At 37.3% G+C, this 21127-nt stretch overlaps 1 long non-coding RNA gene across 2 annotated transcripts in view; it reads left to right on the forward strand.

The window, feature by feature from the left end:
• LOC129149448 (uncharacterized) overlaps positions 1-15346 on the forward strand; it is a 102780-nt gene extending 87434 nt beyond the window's left edge. For both annotated transcript variants that reach the window (XR_008556341.1, XR_008556340.1), the window contains exon 3: positions 15053-15346. This is a non-coding gene — a long non-coding RNA (uncharacterized LOC129149448). The remainder of the gene's footprint in view (positions 1-15052) is intronic.
• Positions 15347-21127: the final 5781 nt, after the last annotated feature.

A 21127-nucleotide genomic window follows, 5' to 3' on the forward strand; every position in this document is an offset into this window, starting at 1 on the left:
ACTTTGGTGCAAGAAGACCAAGGGTTTAAGAAAGACAGGCACATCAGTATCAGTTCAAACATCAGAATGAGTGAAGACATTATGTGACAGTGTTCTTCAAAAACCTATATTAAAACCTTCTCAGTTTTTTACATTAATTCTTGAATTCTATTCAAAATCCAAAGAATCAGAATATATGAAAACAGGTACCAAGAATATGTAATTTTAACAAACACACCATGGGAATCTTATAAACAAGTGATGAATGCCATCCTTTTTATTCAAATTTAAAAATTATAAATGAAATCTTAAAACTCACTACTCTATAGAAACATAAATTTTTATTGTATAAAGTTCAAGTGCACACAGAATGTTCACATGATAGCTCGTGTGCTGGGCCATAAACCTAGTCATAGTACATTTCTAATAAGTGGACTCAAGAGTATGTTCTAAAAGGACAGATGCCTACTTTACAACACAAAGCCTGATGTATGTTTATATTAATAAATATATTAAAATGTAGTGAGAAAATTATCAGAGACTGTGAAAACTACTGAGTGAAAGGTGGATGAAGAATAGGATATTTACACAGCTTCAAATTATCTGTCCCCAATTACCTACTAATTGCAAAGGGAAACTATTAAATTTAAAGTGGATCTTGGCAAATCCCACATTAACCAAGTCACCCAAATTAACATGTTCAATTAAATGGGCAAAACAACACCATGTTCCTCTTGTGATGCCCTAAGGACAGTGAAAAACAAGTGTTTTTTCAAGCCATACCATGAGTTGGTGAGAATATGGAGCAAATGGAATTCTTCACTGTTCGTATGAAGTAAATTGTTACAATTACTTTGGAAAATTGCATGGTACTCTTGGCTAAAACTGAACATGTGAATGCTTACATTACAGCAATTTCACTCCTCAGTACATACCCACCAAAATATATGTACAAAGTAGATTTTTTTTCATAATGGCCTTAAATTGGAAATAACCCAAATGTCCAAATGGATAAATAAATTTAGAAGCAATTAAACTGTTATACCATGAAGTAGTTAACCACTGTTATATAATAAAACAGATGAGCCAACATAATGGTAAACAATAGACTCGAACCTGCATTCTATATGATTTCATTTATATAAAATCTAAAACTCAGCAAAATTAAGCTAGAATATTAGAAAGCAAAATAGCATCCATTTTGGGGAGAAGAAACTTTTCTTGGAGAGGGGTCACGATGGAAGCTTCTAGGTGCTGGTAATATTCCTGTTTTCTATCTAGATGGTGATTACATGGATGTGATCTCTTTGTGATAATTCATTGAGCTATTCACATAAGATGTGTACACTTCTCTATTGTATGTTACAACATGTAATAAGCAAACATGTAAAATCCATGTTAAAAATTCTATCAAGAGACAAAAAAAAAATCCTAAATAACATGGATATAAACACTCTTCATGATTGGCATAATCTAGCTTTGTAAAGGTGCCATTTTTTCTCAAATCAGTTATAAATTCAGTGCCCTCCTGAAAATATTTTCACAGAAACTTATAAAAGACTAGAAGAAAAAGATTAATACAATAAAAGGATACTAGATGAAAATAATAAAAGAGAATATATTTGTGATGTTGGAGTTGGGAAGTAGCTCATTGAGAACAAGATAAAAATGAATAAATGTACTACATAGATACGCAGAAGTTGAATGGCTAGAAAGTGTATGGGATGATGAGTGCTGGCAGTAGTAATTAAAACAGTGAAATAATTCTGTTTGACTCATCAAATGAGACAAAGGTGGAAAGTAAAATTTGGCAAGGACAGAAGAGAACTGGAACCCTCCTGCATGTCTCATGAAGATGCAAACTCGGTTCAGTCTGGAGCTCAATCCAGCCTTTTGGAGTAAAAATAATAGTCTATCCAGTGACAGATTCATTCAGAAAACCATTCCACACATGTCCTCAGGACTTGGTCTGGACAATCATTAAACACATTTGCAATAGAATGGGAGTGATGGTGACGGATAAAGAGCAAAATAAAAGAGAGAGGCCTTACAAAGACCAATGACACCAGAGCACCATGTACAGAGTAGTACAATTAACTCCACTTTCTGCACCTCAGGTGCAGGTGAGAAATGGGAAAATACATGAAAGATAAAGAAATCATATTTACAAGTTTTATTATTCAACACTTACCTTCTTATAGGGACATTTTTAAGTTTAGAGGTAAATCAAAGTAATGACCATTTTATTAATTATACTATCTTTGTGTTTCTCCAAGGGGAACAAATAGTTATTAATATCTTTGTGAACTGGTAATTTTCCCTTCCGCACTTAAAGCTGAAAAATTTTGAACAGTGTTATAGCTCTTTGGATCTGGCCCTGGACTTCCTTTTGCCAGCTGGCATAGTGGCACTCTGGCCATGTGGGCAGGCAGTAGAGTTTTGATTTCTTGAGCTGCGGTAAATTAGGCAAATTGCTCTCTTCCTCAATTTAACAGCTATGAAATAAGCACAATGATAGTACCCACTTAATAAAATTGAAGGGAAATTAAATCAAATTCATTCACAGAACTTGGCATATAGTAACCTCACAATAAATATTAGTTACAAATTTTAGATTCTGTCAAGAATGTCTTTATTTCTTGGATTCTTCTTAGTATTCTACTTATATCTTAGATTTATTTATTTATTGGTGCTTTTGTGAATTATTCAGACCCCCAAGTTTTCCCTTATTTCTGCACCAGTCTTTCCTAATACTTTCCAAGTATTGGGGTGTGTGTGTGTGTGTGTTTTTCATTCTCTTTCTCATAGTTCTTGAAATTTATTTTTTCAAGGCATACTTTTTGAAAACCTTAAAATAAAGAAAAACTTTGTAATATTTGGTCAATTTTAAAAAATCATTTTCTGATCACAGTACTTTTTAAAAATTATATTTTTATTTATTTGAGAGACAGAGAGGGAGAGAGAGATAGAAACATCAATGAAGAGAGAATTCATTGATCGGCTGCCTCCTGCATGCCCCACACCGGGCATAGAGACCGCAACCCAGGCACTTGCCCCGACCGGGAATCGAACTGTTACCTCCTGGTTCATAGGTCAATGCTCAACCACTGAGCCACGCCCGCTGGGCTACAGTACATTTTTATTGGTAGTAAAAGAATATGGAAGTGGTTAGGTAAGGGCAGCTTTTACTAGGAAATGCAATAATTCCAGGAGATATGTTTTATTACAAAAATGTCAATCAATATTCCTTAATCTGAAAAGTATCCACATAAAGCAACAAACCAGATTCCACCATTTTGTACAGTCAGTTAACATTTCAAAATGAAAGTAGAAAAAAATAGAGCTTATATATACAAGTGGAATCAAAGAAAACTAATTCTATTAAGTACTGTCCTTTATTTACAGAAATAAACTTGATAGATGTTCAGGGGTGGGGATTTCACTATTTTTAAAAATAAAAAGAGGTAAACATTTTTACAAGAATGTAATAGGGTAAGGTGTGTGTGTGTGTGTGTGTGTGTGTGTGTGTTAATTTTTAAAATTAAGGATCAAGAAGTGAATAAACAAGCGAGGGCATACTCAAGCTGCTTAACCAAACCACCCTGAGATGGCTAGTGCGGGCTGCTCCTTCTGCTGATAATGTCACACTGACTCTGAACTCCCTGGTGCTATTGAAATCTTTCTGTTTGCATTGTGTCGGTCCTGCCAGCTTTGTATTGTATTTATTCATGGGAGAGCACCACTGGAAATACCTGTTCTAGGACAGGGTTTGTATTGAATGGGCCATTGTGTTTATCTATACTCATTTCCCTGAAAATGCTATCTAGATAAAGTGTCTGATGGAAAATTAACTATGCACTACATTTTCAAAATAAACTACCTGTTGTTCTGAAAAACTGCAAGCAATATCATTTGTGTTAGGGTGTTTAAACAGGTGGTATGGATTTCCTTTAAAAATGGGAAAAATAAAACTGCAGTTATACACTCTGCAGACAGTTTTCTTCATAGTGTTGATTACTAGTACATACTTGCTTCCTATTTCGTAGAAACTATAACATCCTAAGTAACCCCAACTTTTAGATGGATGGATTCATTCTGATAATATGAATCTCTTGCAAGATATACAAGCCCCAAATTATTCTCTATTCAACAGACTCCTTCCAGTCCAGTCTGTGCTCAGTATATTATTATTCCATATGTATTTGAGATTGCCCATTGTTCTCCACATAACAGTAGCATGTGTCCCCCTATTACTTCTGCCCAATCTGCTTGCTTCGTTCCATCCATCCATCCATCCATCCATCATCCATATACTGTAACTGAGACTCCATGGTAGAAGGCAGGGCCATGCATTGGCTGACCCACACAAATGGGAGGTTAAGGAAGGAACATGGAGGCACTGTCAGAGGAGGGTTTTCCAAAGACTTTCACAAAGGATCATAGGACCAAGAAACAAATGTGGGACGAATATCATTTCAGTACTTTCAGCTGAGAGCTGAGCAGAATTATGACTTGGACTTTAGTCCTGTTCTTATTGAAGTAGCCACGAAGGAAATCCTGTGGCAGAGGCTTGCCAGGGTTTCAAGAAAGTAACTCTGATTTGGGACGTCTGATAATAGGTCTCAGGGCCCAGGCCCTGTTGCAGTGAATTCAAAGATGAGAAATTGACGTCATTGTGTTTGGTTGATAGAAGTGTTTGGTGAGGGAGGTGGGAATAGCATTTTCAATTCAGAATAAGACTGGTTTGAAAACTAGTGATGAACCTCAGAACTAGGATTATAAATTTCTTTATCATCTGTGTCCACCTCAAGCTGAAATAGCTCAACAATTCATTAGCAATTCTTCCTTTGTCTTTATATCTCTCATTATTATGTGATTTTCCATTTTTATAAATAATATTTCCCTAAGTGCCCCATGTTATGGGTTGAATTGTGTTTCCCCAAAAGTAATATTGAAGTCTTAACCCCTAGTAACTTCAGAACATGACCTTATTTGGAAATAGCATCATTGCTGATGTAATTGGTTAAGATGAGGTCATACAGCTCCTAATCCCACATGACTGGTGTCCTTATAAGGTGATGAGGTGAGGACTCAGACACTGAGGGGAGAGGACCATTGAAGAGGGAGGTGGAGACTGGAGTTATACCAGCACAAGTCAAGGAATGCCTAGGGCCACCAGAATCTGGTTAGACAAGGAAGGATCCTCTACTCATGCCTGGGAGGTAGTAGAGTCTTGGCAACATGTTGATTTCCAGCTTCCAGCCTCCAGAGTGAGAGAGAATCAACACCTCTTGATATAAGTCATGCAGTTTGTGGTAGTTTGTTACAACAACCCTAGGAAACAAATACAGTCCCTAAGAGCAGGGAATACGTCATTAGATTTGCTGTTGTACTTTACTATCTTGCTTGGCGATTTCCACAGAGATTGAAGCTCCCTGAGGCCAGAGACTATGCCTGATTCATCTTGGTCTCCTCTAGAGGAAGTGTCCTTCACACAATGGGACCTAAAGTATTAGTTGAATAGACATATGAAGTTTTACATTCTTATAATAGTCCATTATTTTCCAAATAAATTTATGAGTAGGATGATGAAGACAGTCCTACCCAGAAAATACTGTTTAAGTCTATTTTACATATCCTCCACAGTTCTATCCCCAGATAGTGGACTTTTTATTTATTACTATTCTTAGAAAATTGAAAAATAATTTAAACAATTCACACTCGGGCTGCTCAGATCTGTGAGAATATACAATGTACTCACAGTTCTCAGCTGGTTCATCGCTGGTTAGTGTCTAAACTCGGGAAAGAAACGTCCACAGTGAGTTTATGTTAGGGAACTCAGTTGCTTCCTGAGTGCTTCCCTTTCCCCATCAACGTCTTTCAACAGGAAAGATGACAATCAGCTCTTTTATTGCCGTAGCTGCTAACAATCTCAGCGGCACAAGAAGTTCACTTTAAAGCGTTTATTATTTAGTAAGGATAATAAAAAGAACGAACAAAAATCCCCAAGCCATCCAGTCGGTGTTACTATGATTCAGAGAACAGAAGCCATGGTGTTGCCATTACCATAAACATGTCTCCTTTTTATTGGCAGATGTTTCCCTTAAATAAACATAATCAGGATTTGGGAAGAATCACCTTGGCAGCATCAAAAATGGATGAGTAGTCACTAATCCACTTGTGTCCTAGTTGTTTTTCCAACTGCTCTGGGGAATACATTTATGAGAGTGTGGGAGACAGGCAGCTGGGAACATTGATGAGCCACATGTAGCTTTCGATTCATTCACAGCCCCATCCATCGGAGAACATTTGTGTTTTTTCTAATTCCCATATCTACTATAAACGTGCATAAGGACCTCTTCATTCCGTATTACTCTATAATCCCTCCCCAAAATGCTGGTATTAAGAGAAAGCCAATAGCAATTTTATATTTCAGTCACCTTTAATTTTGAGTTTCTTGTGTTTGCATGATGAGTTTGAGGTGATATTATTGGTTTAGTTATCAAAAACTAACATAGAGAAATTTGCAAGAAAGAGAAACTCACTCATTTTCCTACATAAAGGAAGATTTACATAAGGAGTCAATGGGTTGTGGGATAAGTCTGGTTGAATCTTCCAGGGCTCAAGGGCAGGGTATGGAGATGATCCACAAAGAGCCAAAGCACCTCTCCTCTCTGCCTTTCATCCTTGCTCATCCTGCTTTTTCCTCAGCAGGCCATCCCTCTGCCCTCTTTCACCAAAATAGCCCCAAATGACCTCCCTTATTCCCAACTCTTTATACTTTTCTATTTCCAAGGATGCCACCAACTAACGCTAAGCTTCTGTGCATCTTAGTCCAATTTGTGAGCAAGCCACTCTGACTAGCTTAGTTCTTGGGCCAGATGTCCATGCAGTCCACATAGGCAAACAATGCAGCCAAGGCTCAATGCTTTCATTGGCTGGTGGAGAAGAGGCAGACGGAGAGCAGAGTGGACACCTAAAATGGATTTCAGAAAGTGCTCAAAGATGCATAGCAAGAATAATCCTTTCTGGTTGCAAAGTGTTGTAAATATAAGTTGAACAATAACCTGGTCATACCATTTGGTTTATTTAGTAATTGTTTTACAATTCCAACATTACACTTCCCAGTATTTGGAAAAAAATTTTACATTATGTATGTGAGTATATTTGTATTAGTTCACTTGATAATTAACAGTGATATGCTAGTGGGTGATATTACCTCTGTAAAAATAAAGAAATTCCCATGATGCTTGACCAGTAGGATTGTTCTGGTATAGACTTTTCCTAGTCTTGCTTCTCTAAAAGTTAAAAATTTACAGGTTACTTTACAGTTCCTGAGAAAATTCAAGTCAGTTCTCCTAGGTAACTGGTATCTGTTATAAACTAGTCTTCCCCTATTCATTTTTTGCTGTCTTAGCAAACTCAATATTATAACTATGAACTAAGGATTTTAACTACTCCTCTGGAAAAATGTTTCACTTGATTAAACTCTGTTCTCTCCTTGATATCATGTAAAGTAACCAACTTAGGCTCTGCAACAATGATTTATATGCTTCCCACAGAGACAAGAGCAGATGTACAATACATTTTTTTATTATTTCACAGAGATCCAGAGTATTTGAGTATGAAGGTCTAAATGAAAAAGGTCATCTGTTTGCCCTATATCAATAGAATATAAAGGCCACCCAAATATATAATGTTTATAGAGTAGGAAGTACGAACATATTATGCTTCTTCAAGTATTTATTAGCTCATAGTTCACACTGATAGTTGACAAATAAGAAAGCCTGAACGTTATTCTCATATGCAATGCACATTTTGCATGTCATTGTTTCAAATGCAATGCCTAACATCTAGGAGGTATTTTATATTTGTTGAATAAATATAGGTGGGTAGCTGAGGAGTGTAACAGGAATAATACAAACAAAATGAGAAGACCACAAACTCCCTATTGAAGTCCACCGACATTATCAAATAAGTTAACTGGACAAACTGTGACATCAACGTGGGACTGGAGTTCAAAGTAGGATCCAAGAGTTAGCAGAGCCTGTGTCAGGGAAGGAAGTGCTGGGATACAGACACTCATTCCTGGAACCCTGAATAGTAGATTAATAAAAGGAAACAGCTCTACTCATGTCCACCGTAGTCACTGCCAAGAAATCTGTAGTTACCTATTAATATTCAAAGGCACAAATATCTCCAAACAAGATACTTGAAGCCAATTCTTTCATTCTGAGACAATGAGTGTGAGGAACTAGTCCAGAGGTCAGCATTTGTGAGCCAAATGAGAAATGACATCAGCAAATAACTTTATTACAGTGAATGGAAGGCAGATGTGAAGAATGATGAGGCACAGATCTTCCAGAACCAAGTCTCAAGTAAAACCATTTTGTTTGAAGAGCTTTGAAAATGAATCCAGATTATTAATCCTGAAGATGGGACTCAGTGGTGTCAGGCTAACCGAAAATCAAATAGCAACAGAGAGATAATATGATAATCGCAGAAAGTTGGGTCAGGCTCTCCAGGGAGAGACACACGACGGTGATATTAGTCAGATCTTCTGGTTGATACTTTTATAGAAAAGAGTATGCAATGAGTCCAAATATTTTCATATTCATAGGAATTAGGAGGAACATCTTAGTACTTAATACTTGACAAAGATGTATCCAGTATTATTTAGATTACCAGTTACTAACAAATATTGTTCAGTTGTTGTGTTGCCAGTCTTACTGACTTAAGATCATTTATCATCCATGTTTGTTGTCCTGCTCTGCTGAACTATAATGTTCAGGAGGAAGAAAGTGCAAAATCTTTTCATGTGTTCCTGTCCCCTCAATATAGATCTAGGTATCCCTCAGCGAATACAGCTAAATTAATCTAAATGGGATAAACCACTCCAGTTCTGATTTGAAGAGGCATTGGGCAGTGGACTGCATTAGAAAGACCATCAGACAAGAGGGCTGGCTTGGCAGCCTTAGTGATTCCCTAACTTTTTGAGCTTTAGTTTAGTCTAGATGATCTCTACATTTCTCCTCCTACTCCTTCTCCTCCTCCTCCTCCTCCTCCTCCTCCTCCTCCTTCTTTAATCTAGAATTCCACTATGTTAATAGGACATGGAACTCCATTGACTGCCATTTTTGATTACAAATCTACTCATTCAAGATTGGTATATTGTTGAATCACAAGAGGTATTTCTAGTGTAGATAAGGAAGATTAAGCTTCATGGCACCTTTCTTACATGGGCCCCTGAGATCTGGGAGTTGATGGGAGGTGTAGCATATTCTAGGTGAGAGGGGAAGCCGGGAGCAGAACTAAGACAATAGTTTTGGTAAATGGACTAAAAACATTTCAGAAAAAATAAATCTTTAAGACTCCAAAAATTGATTTTCTTTTCTGTTGACATTCTAAATTAATATTTACATTCAAATCTAGTTTTGTATTAGTAATTTAAAAAAAAAGAGAGAGAGAACCAGCTCTCCCAATTGCATAAACTTCAGGCCCCACAAAACCTGAATGCAGTCCTAGGAACAAGCTTTTGTAAATCTTTGGCCTTGACTTGCTCCTTATCTCATGGTTTTCTCATCTCCTACTCCTGTAAATGTATCCTAAGCCTTTTCCAGATTCTATTTTACCTGAGATCTGGGAGGCCAGGACTATCTAATATTAGAGGTCAGTGAGTCATCTGAAAGACCCAAGGCCTTGACTCATATCTGCCAGTTCCCAAAACCTGAAGATCTGCACTCTATTCTCACTGTTCCCTACACTTTCTCAAGGAAGGTTCCCTAAGTTTGAGAACTGGTCTTCCTATAAAATGGAGAACATATTATGTGTTCTGAACCTCCCAGAATGATTAGTTGAATGTTAACAGCTTTCCAGAGCAGTGTTTGCCTTACCACACGCAGGTTGATAATTAGTTTGACAACTCTTTCCTTAGCATGAGGCCTACACCCACTTCGGTAGCATTTTCCAGTCATTGTCTCCCACCTGTCCTGCTTTGTCATTCTTGGCATATAACTGCCAAATTCTGACAGTACATCAATCTCTTGCTTCTTCCAGCCCTTCTTCCCACATATTTCAGTAACTGACCCCATCAATCTTACTTTTCAAAAGTGAATATGGAACTGAAGAAATGTAGTTGACAGTCATTTCAGTAATAAGGTGAACAGAAATTGATTGGAACATGATACTTGGTGACATTCTTACTTATGAAATACAGTCCTCCCAATACTTAAAAATCTGAAAATTGCAATATAATCTTTACTTTTCCTCTTTATATCTCTTTTTTTCTATGTCTGTTATTAAAGCATTTTGTTCTTTGTTCCATTTTTAAGAGGCTGTTTAACCTTAAGAGCAAACTTTTTCCATTTCATTTTGCCAAATGATTTCTTTTAGTTCAAAGTTCCAAAAGGTCAATTTTCAGTTTGATTTTCAGATTATAAAAGAACTCAGATTGGGAAAATATTTATTTTACATTTAATTTACTAGTATACAGTATTGTAAAACAGTATTATACATAGACATTTTTATTTTATGTAAATTAAAAGATAAAGTCCATAAAATCTTGTTAGAGCAATTAGGAGGATACTTTTGACTCCACTTCTAACTGAATAGTTCTATTTTTGTAAGTATAGATATAAAATTTGTAAATTCAAAGCATTGTATTCCTTGGGTGTTTAGGCTGAGATCTTTACAATAGTCAGGAAAAGAGAAACAAAGATTGTTTGGGGGAACCAGTGCCCCTTGAAATGGCCCAGAAAGTGCACTGCCAATATTTTCTGGACATCATTGCTACTCTGTTAGGGGGAGCAGTTTGGAGCTTTCTGGATTTATGGAACAAAGGACTCTAATGTCCCCTGAGGAATGTTTAAGCTTGATTCCTAACCTATCCTAGAAAAACCTACTAAATGGTATCTGAGACCACAGGGACCCTAATTTTAGTGATTTGTCTTCTGGAGCAGTTAGATGAGATAGAAAGATTCCTTAATTAATTTTATAGTTTTCTTTTGTATTTAAATTACATTTTAAAAAATTATGTATCCAATCTGTATCCCACACACACCTTTAGGACAATCTTGGGTCCTGTTCAAATAGTACTACCAAATATCAATGTAGTTGTCATATGTAGTCAATGTTTTTATTTATCATAAAATAATTGCAAAAATGGCAACAATTATTCATTTCTTCTTCCTGCTCCATAAATCAGGACTTGCCCTATATATAAATATAAATGCAATATATATATGGCAGAGCTGGCATTGTGCTGAGCCAAGAGCTCCAGAGGCTCCTGTGTGTCTATGTTGAGTCTCTCAGAAGACTGCTGCTGCCTTTCTATCATGCTCCAGCTATTCTACTGGTAGAGGAGAGCCCTCATCCATAATAGAGATGAGTCATTTTAGCTCAAGCCATCTTGGACCAGCCAGCTGATCACAGACAACCATGAGCAAGTCCTCTGAGATCAGCCAAATCCAGCCCAGATGAGAAGAACTGCCCAATCAATTTACACAATTATGGGATAAATACATGGTTTTTGTTTTGTTTTATTTTAAGATACTATATTTGGGGATACTTAATTATAAAGCAATCACTAACTGATACTTTCCCATCTGATCTATTGTAACTATATGTCAACAACTGTGTGCTAGTCAACAGAATGTAAAGATAATAATAATCCCAGATTGGTTCCATGATCTTAATTAGTTCTCAATTTAACTGGTTTGTAGACATCTGCACATAGAAGCATCTATGCCACTATAGCAGGGGTCCTCAAACTTTTTAAACAGGGGGCCAGTTCACTGTCCTTCAGACCGTTGGAGGGCCGGACTATAGTTTAAAAAAAACAACACTATGAACAAATTCCTATGCACACTGCTAAGTCGGCTGCTAAGCAGGACAAGCAGCGGCGGCAAAAACACCCGGCGGGCTGGATAAATGTCCTCGGCGGGCCGCATGTGGCCCACGGGCCGTAGTTTGAGGACCCCTGCCCTATAGTCTAATATAAGATTGTCAGGCAGCTTCCCCAAATAAGACAATGTTTGTCTAGTAGATAAAAGGAGATCTGAAGAGAGAGACAGAGACAATAGAGAAACAGAGACACAAAGAATTAAGTGCACTGTGGGACCTGGAGCAAGTTCTGCATGGTTGGATATAGGTACAAAGGAAAAGTGGGAATTCAAATGAGAAGGACTGGAGAGTGGAGACACCAAATCACTGAAAACCTTCTATGTGCCTTACTAAGGAATGGTTCCTTAGGACAGTTATTTTTAATCATCTTGTGTGACACCCTTGGGATCTGTAGTGATGCTTCAATGGAATGTAGATATTCAAGGAGTCTGAGCTGGTAGAAATTGGGTACCCCAATTATACCCCTTCCTGATTTTGCCTATCACCCCAAGCAATAGATACTTCCCACTCAAAGTCACTTTTCTTTATTTCATATATGGTGGTGAAATAATTTGGGGGAATTGGTGAAGGGAGAATGATGTTTTACCTTCTCCCCTGAGTTATCTACTTGGCATTTCCCTTTCCAATTTCTCAATAAGCTGCTCACAGTTTTGCTTCTTGTTACCACTGAAACTCCTGGGTGACCATCCTTTAACTGGGCACTGATCCCTTGGTAGGGTCTCAGTGGATTGGTGAATGTCTGTTGGGCCTCACTTCCTTTTTTTTCCATCTCCCTTTCTACTTTGTAACACAATAACAAGAGACTATATGAGAATCCACTTTTGCTAATGGTGGGTTAAAGGTAATGTCAAGGGGGAGGCTCTTACATTTTTTCTGCAGTACTGAAGTCCAGTCTGATCTCTTTTGTTTAGCCAGAATGAAAATAGCTCCTAACGTAGAGGGTATTGAGTAGAACATCACAAGGATATTTTCTCAGAAGTAAGTACAATTAGCCTTAGATTAGTACTTGTTTAAAGCAAAAATAATAGCAATATATTGTGGGGTTAGAATATAACATATAGAAGTAAAACATATGACAATAGAGGCTAAAAGTTTAGAGGAGATAAATGAAAGCATGCTGACACAAGTTCCCTTTACTATTAATGAAGTGGACTGATATTAGATGAATTAAGGAGGAAGACATGCCCTCTCAGAAATTAAAATGCATGATCAAGATAAAAAATATTTTAATTAGTATGGCAATGATAAAATATTGTTACATAAATGGAACAAGAATAGAAAACATGAATAGATGTAAGCACCTAAAGAATTTAGTATTAGATAAAAAGGTCAGTCTAAATCAGAGGGAGAGACTGCACTATCCAACAAATGTGTTTAAAACTGATAATAATTTTGAAATAAAATTCTGCTTTTCTAAAGTTATTTTATTCCACACAAGGATTAAAGACTAAATGAAAATAAATTTTAATCATATATGGAGTAAAGGGGAATATGAGTGAAGATTTATATAATTGTATTTGGGGCATTTTCTTACTGAAATACCATATTAAAAAAAGAATCTGTGAAGAAAAATAATTCTAAATGTAAGTTTAAAAATAAACTAACTTGAAAGACAAATTTTAAACTGTGTATTTTGAGTCATGAATATCTGACAATTAAATTCTTACTAAGTTGATTCCATAGAAAATAATATTAAAGAGAAAGATACCAATGGAAAAATGGGCAAATAATATAAATAATTGGCATGCTCACATATATATGTATATCCATATGCACTCATGTATAAAACCGATAAAGTAACTAACAAAAATCTCAACAGTGTGTTTATTGAACTACATCTCGAACATAAAATGTATTTTATAAACTAGAGGCCTGGTGCATGAATTCATGCACAGGTGGGGTCTGGCTGGCCCGCCCCATGGGGGCCCATAGGCCGGGCCTGCATAGGAGGGTGGGCTGCAGGCAGTTGGCTGGCCGGCCCCGCCCCTGACCGTGGTGTTGGAGGACCATTGGAGGTGGAGCCGGCCAGGGGGAGGGGCCGCAGGTGGTTGACCAGCCAGTCCACCCCCAATTGGGGTGCTGGGGGCCAATCAGGGCCTGGATCAGGCTGGTTGGCTGCTGCAGTGTGTGTCATAGCCACCAGTCGTTCCGGTCATTCTGATTGTCCCGCCATTCTGGTAGGTGGGCTTTTATATATATAGATGATGAATGATGTGACAATATGTTTTAAATGCATTAATAAACCACAAAAAAACACATTATAAAACAATATATACAGTATTATTCTATCTCATTAACAAATATGTGTCATATACTGGTATGTGTGAGAAAAAGGAAAAAACATAGAGTAACATTTTAAGAGTTATTTGTGAATAGTGTAATTGTAGATGATTATTTTTTCTTTATCGGTTTATCTACTTTATAATTTAATTTTATATTATTTTATATTTCCAAAAATAAATAATACAAAGTAAGTGTACTTTTTTCTGTTTAGACCAGGACAGAACAACTGAGGTTTTGGTAGCAAACAGAATTTGCTATAATTTACGTGGTTGGAGTGTTTGCATTTCCAACATGATAGGTCAAACAGATGTCACTACTTAAAAATTCCTCTTCATGACACTAAGCAGATTGGTTTCAACGTAACTACTTTCCCAGAGCACTTTTCCCTTAAGAAAACTCTAACCACAACCATCTGCACAACTATGTCCCTCCTTGAACAAAACATTAACCTCATTTGGACATTTTAAAAATTACCCAACACTAATATTACCAAAGAATTACATAAAAGGTCAGTTCATTAAATATGAAAATACAATTACTACATTATTATTGATAAGGCATTTAATGTAAAAAGGGAGCTCATGGAATATTTAGTATAAATACTTCGCTGACTTAAGATCTCTTGTAAAGTTTTCTTTAAATTAACACCATAATTCCTTTTCGGTTATTTATTAGACTTTAAAAGAAGAGTTCCTTATGTTCTCTCTCCTCTCTTATTAAATAACTTACACACTCCAGAAAATTCAAATGAACATGAAGACATAAACTATAGAACTACAGTTCTACTTGTTAGAATGAAAAATCAATAGAGAAAAAAGTGTATCTCTGTACTGCTTTCAAGACAACTCATGATATACCAGCTCAACAACTATTTTCTCTCCACTTGTAGACTGACAATTTCCATAGCTGCTCCAAGATGGATTTCATCTCCAAATGTTTAGAAACACCATAAAGAAATGAAGAATCCATATGTGACAACATAAATGAAACTGGAGGTCATTACGTGATGTGAGATAAACCAGACACAGAAAGACAAATACTTCATGATCTCACTTACATGTGGAATTTTAAAAGTTAAACTTACAGGATGGTGATTGCCAGAGGCTGGGATTGAGGAAGTGGGAAACTGTTGGTCATAGGGTACAAAATTATTCATTTATGAGTAAGTTCTGGGCAATGTACAGCATGGTGACTATAGTAAACAATACTATTTTGTATGCTTGAAATTTGTTAAGTGAATAGATTGTGAGTGTTCTTGACACACACACACACACACACACACACACACACACACACACACCAAGGTAACTCTGGGATGTGTTAATTAACTTATTGTGGTAATGTATATAAAATTATTTGGTATACGGTCCCCCCAAATCACATTGTATATCCTAAATGAGTGATTTTCAACCAGTGTGCAGCAAATATTTTTAAAACATACAATATCTGACTGTTTAGTCAGAGGCACTGACCTCTTTTCCCTTAGATTGTCAAATAAATAAAAAAATGACAACAGCCAACACAACAGCCATGCAGTGTAAATGGATCAAAACATTACCTTTCTTTTTGTCAGATTGGCAAAAAATATATATTTCTGTGTGTACTGCAGAATTTTAGTAAGCTATATATATAAAAGGCTAAGTGACTGTCTGACCATCTGACCAGTAGCTATGACGTGCATTGACCACCAGGGGGCAGACGCTCAATGCAGGAGTTGCTGAGCTGCGGTGACTTGGCAGCGGTGGTTCTCGCATGATGCACCCCGGAACCAGAGAGGAGGGAGCCTAATTCTGGGCTGCATCACCCAAGAACCACCCTCTCGCAATCCGGAACCCCTCAGGGGATGTTGGAGAGCCTGTTTTGGCCCAATCCCCACAAGCCAGGCCAAGGGATCCCACCTGCTGGAGGGACCCCCGCTCACTCCACAGACGCCCTTTGAGCTGTGGCGCCACCAAGGGCGATTGGCTCCAGGGCATGTCTGGCCTGTCTTGCCCAGTGCTGCCCCCCTGGCCACCTTCTAATTAATTTCCTTTCAATGTGCACGAATCCATGCACCAGGCCACTAGTTAGTTTATGTGTGCCATGATATGAAAAAGGTTTAAATACGCTGACCTAAATATATGCAGTTTTTTAGTCAATCATACCTCAATAAAGCTGGAAAAAATAATAATGAAAAATAAATGAAGAAACAAGGATTTCTCCAAGCATCATGATGACCCTTATGGGGGTGGGTGGTGATGTTGTGATGATGAGAAGGGCAAGGAGTGGGAGGGAAGCTTCTGGAATTCCATTAGTTCTGTTTCTTTACCTGAATATCAGTTACACTGGTGTGTTCACTTTTTAAAAATGCATACACTTATGGTATATTCCACAGTTTTATGCAATAATAGCCACATTAATATCCCTCAGTTTCTATGAAAATTAACTATTTGTTCTGTTTGCAAAGAATAACTTTGAAGAATAACTTTTTTTTTTTTTTTTTTTTTAAATATATTTTATTGATTTTTTACAGAGAGGAAGAGAGAGGGATAGAGAGTTAGAAACATCGATGAGAGAGAAACATCGACCAGCTGCCTCTTGCACACCCCCTACTGGGGATGTGCCCGCAACCAAAGTACATGCCCTTGACCGGAATCGAACCTGGGACCTTTTAGTCCGCAGGCTGACGCTCTATCCATTGAGCCAAACCGGTTTCGGCTGAAGAATAACTTTTCTTAAGAATAACTTTTGTTAAAACAAATGTGGGGAAGTATATTCATTTTACATGCCAAATTTATTCCAATGTTCTCATTGTAAAAGCAAAGTGCTTGGGGATATCAACTTTATTAAATATAAGCTTTGTATCTTGGGGAAAAAATCCACAAACATGAAGAGAATGCCTGTGCCTAGATCATGTTGACAACTAATTAGAGTAGATTTCCACAAATCACATTTAAATGCCTCTGAAGTTGGCATGGGTCATCTAACTAGTTTTGCCATAATCTTGGGACCCAATTTTTCCTTTTTAGTGTGAAATTACTAAATTTAAATAAAGTAATTATATCATGAAACTTCAAAATCACAAAAGCTATCAGCAAAATGTCTGCTAAATGGTTTTGGATGTGTTAAATAAGTATGCCCAAAATGCTTCAGACAAGGCTGAAACAAGTCAAAATCCAAGACAACTTTTCTAGGAATAGGAAAAGCAAACATAAAGGAAGTCACAGAGACATTCAGGCAACTGTTGATCCAGTATGTTAAGATTCCTAATTTTCCCCAAACCTCAGTTTTCTTATCTGTTGAATGGGCATCCTTATACTAACCTCTTGGTTGGTTTGGGATGAGAGAAAGCCTATATAATGAGCTTTGCAGTACCAAGAACAAGAGCACCATGAAATCCATAGAACAGTTCTTTGAAAAGTATAACTGTTCTTCAAATGTTATTTCTTATCCTCAATGTATTTAAATGGGTAAGTGAGAAACCATTTTAAGCAGATTGATAATTTTAACTCTTATTTATAAATTATTTCTTATTTCCTAATATGACATTTTAAAATCACATCCTAATTTGTATGATCAATTCAAAATGTTGTTGCTATTGTTTATAATCACCATTTAAATGTGCAAATTATTTATTCAATATATCATTATGAGTTAGTCCTATTGTCTCATGTCTTCCAAGCAAGCATAGTTTTTTTTTTAATTTTACCTCAGTCCTGCAAGTTATTTGAGCTTTTATGCCACTGTCTATAAATCATTCATTCAACAAATATTTCTTATTAATAACTTGCGCACCTTGATCTGTTGTTCTAGGTCCTGGAATATAATAAGCATCAATTGAAAGACCTATTCCTCCTGGAGTTTACATCATAATAGGGAGAGAATTAACAATAACTTTAATAAACAAATAATATAGTATAGTAGTGTGTGATTCATGCTATGAGAAAAAATAAATGAAGCAGGGCAAGGAAGACTGGAGAGGGAAGGGTAGTTCTCAGTGAGAAAGTGACAGTGACACCTGAAGCAAATTAAGACTTAGCCCTGCCGTTATCTGGGGGAAGAGCATTCCATGCAGAAGGAACAGACTGCAAAGGCCAAAGGCTGGAGGTGGCTTGGGTGCTGCTGAAGCAGAGTGAGCAAGGGAAGGCAGTGGTGGAGAGGAGCCAGAGGTGGGTCCCTGGGAGCACTGCCGCTTTCTCTCACTGTGAAGTGCAGTGGTTAGTGCAGGAGGAGCAGGATGCAATTTGCTGCTTTTTTAAAAAATGAGTCATACTTTAAAAGGATCAGAGGATCTGCTTGTCTGCTGTGTTGAGAAGGAACTTTAGGAAGACTGAGGATAACAGCAGGAAGACCAGTTAGGAGGGGGTTGTCCAGATGAGAGATTTGGGTGACTCCAACAAGCACTGTAACGGTGGTGGGGTGGTCAGAAGTGGTTGGATTTGGGATGTATTTGGAGGAAGAATCAGGAGGAACTTCTGACAAATGTGCATGGGGTGTGGAAGGAGATAAGCAAATGATTCCACTTTATGGAAAATTATTATGAAGGAAAATATTGTATGTTTTCATTTAAAATCTTATATATTTTAGTTTCCTCAAAGTGTGTTCTTTCTATTGAATTGTATGGAATGAAACTACATGTGAAATATATAATAGCTTTGTTAACATATTTTTCAAAATGCTAGCACTGTGAGCACGTGAGTCAGCATGGAACAGAGGTCTCTGCAAGGAGTCTTGTGTAACTGTGACCCGCCTGCCACACCCCTCTGCTCTGACCTCTGGGAGGACAGCTGTGTGATGGATGCTGTCAATTTATTCCATGTCCATCAACCAGAGTTGAAGTGGCATTTGATTATTTCATTCACTGGGATTCTGCTGGCTTTTGACCTTGAACTTTGCAAATTTGTGACTTATTTTTCTTTTGCAGTCTTTGCCAGGTTGTCTTAAAGAAGAATTTCATTTTACTGTCAAAAGAAAATGACTTCCAGTTCTTTCATGTGTCAAAATCCTGTCATTTCTGCAGGTGTGGCCCATTGTGACTCAGGCTATGAGGTTAGGCTTGATTTTATTGTCACTTTCTTTTCTTCAGCTATCTAAGAGCACACCTCCTCTGACTTCATGTGTGTCACAGTGGGTATTGTTACATAATTGCTTTAATGAAGAATGTGAGCTGTTTTATCCTCTTAGGTTCTACTTGTCAGAGATAATTCTGCAACAAAACTTTTCCAATCCCTAAAGGTTTTATTTGACATTCTGGTAAATGGTGGGCTATTTGAAATACTTTATTTAAAATAAATAAATGTATGTTGATTGATTTATTGGTGAGAATCTGGGTCTCTTTTTCTTAGAGTCTCTGTGGACTCTAAAAAATGGTGAAGAGGGACTATATGAATCTTTCATGTATCGCATAGATTTCAGTGAATATAAGATTATTCATTCTTTTGCAGTGTCTCTATAAAGCTTTTTCACTTTGTTCTTCATAAAGACAATGCATGTGCCTCCGTTGAGAAACACAAAATTAAATCTCAAATACTTCAAGGAAGGATTATTTGTTTTAACCTGTGTTGGTTATTTAATTCGCTTTACATGTGTTAAAATTTTATCAGTAATGTATCCTTAAAAAATTAAAAATGAAACTGCCTTATGATACAGTGATTCCACTTCTGGGAATTTATCCAAAGAAACTTGAAATACTAATTCAAAAGAATACATGCTCACCTATGTGCATTGCAGCATTATTTACAATAACCAAAATTTGGAAGGAGTCCAAGTGTCCATCAGTATATGAATGGATAAAAAAGCTGTGGTACATTTACACAATGGGATACTACTCTGTTGTAAAAAGGAAGGTAATTTTATCCTTTGAGACAGCATGGTTGGACCTGGAGAACATTATGCTAAGTGAAATAAGCCAATCAGAGAAAGACAAATACCGTATGATTTCTTTATATGTGGAATTTAATGAGCAAACTGGACCATCACACAAAATAGAGACAAACTCATAGATAGGGAACAGGCAGGCAACTCTAGCGGGGGGAAGGGATTTTTGGGGAGTGTGTGTGGAGGGGACTGAGCAAAAACTTAAAAAAAGAAGAGAGAGAGAACTCATGGACATGGACAACAGTGTGGTGATTCTGGGGGGAGTGGGGGGGGGGAAGAGGGCACAGAGGAGATACATGGTGATGAAAACAAATAAGTAAAATGTTATTCGAATCAGAATGGAAAATAAAGCTAGTCTCTTTTACCCCAGGCACAACCATCTCTTATCTCCACATCTGAGCGTGGCACTATTCTCCCTCACACAAAATAGTATCTCAGCAGAAACCCAAGTCATCCCCCAGGCCTACTGTGTCCGGGTACCTCTGCCGCTCTGTCACCACCGCAGAGTCTGAAGGAAGCCGTTGGCAATCATAAACACACAGGCCAACAAGAGAAGATGCCCTGTGCCTTTCTGAGGCGTCACACTTCTAAGTCTCTCCTTGCTCAGAGCAAAAGATAAACCATTAGCCTGCTAACAGTATATTTTGAGAACCAGGTGGCAATTTCTTGACTAGGCCTCCATATATCTTGGTTGGCACAACTTCCATAGGCTCCATGTTATATCCACCGTGGCAGGTTGTGCCATAGAATAACAGCGCTGCATTGAGTCAGAAGACCCCTGCTCTGCCAGGAACTGGAAAACAATTCATCATCGGAAAATATGCCATTTTAAAAACATCAGTTAGGTCTCTAAAGATGCTAATATATGATTCTATCGGATTCATCAGTGGCAACGTACTAGGTAAAGAGAATATCATGAAGGGAATATATTGTTCTAGGCTCTTGCATGGCATTGATCATTAGAAAAAAGAAAAACTTTTTAAAGAGCAGTTTTAGATTTACCCCAAAATTTAAGGTGAGGTAAGGAGATTTATTATATTTTCTCTTCCCCCGCACATGCATAGCCTACCATGTTACGTATTACCAACATAACTTACCAGAATGGTTC

This window comes from Eptesicus fuscus, chromosome 6 (genome assembly GCF_027574615.1).
Source record: "Eptesicus fuscus isolate TK198812 chromosome 6, DD_ASM_mEF_20220401, whole genome shotgun sequence".
NCBI classification, from domain to species: Eukaryota; Metazoa; Chordata; class Mammalia; order Chiroptera; family Vespertilionidae; genus Eptesicus; species Eptesicus fuscus.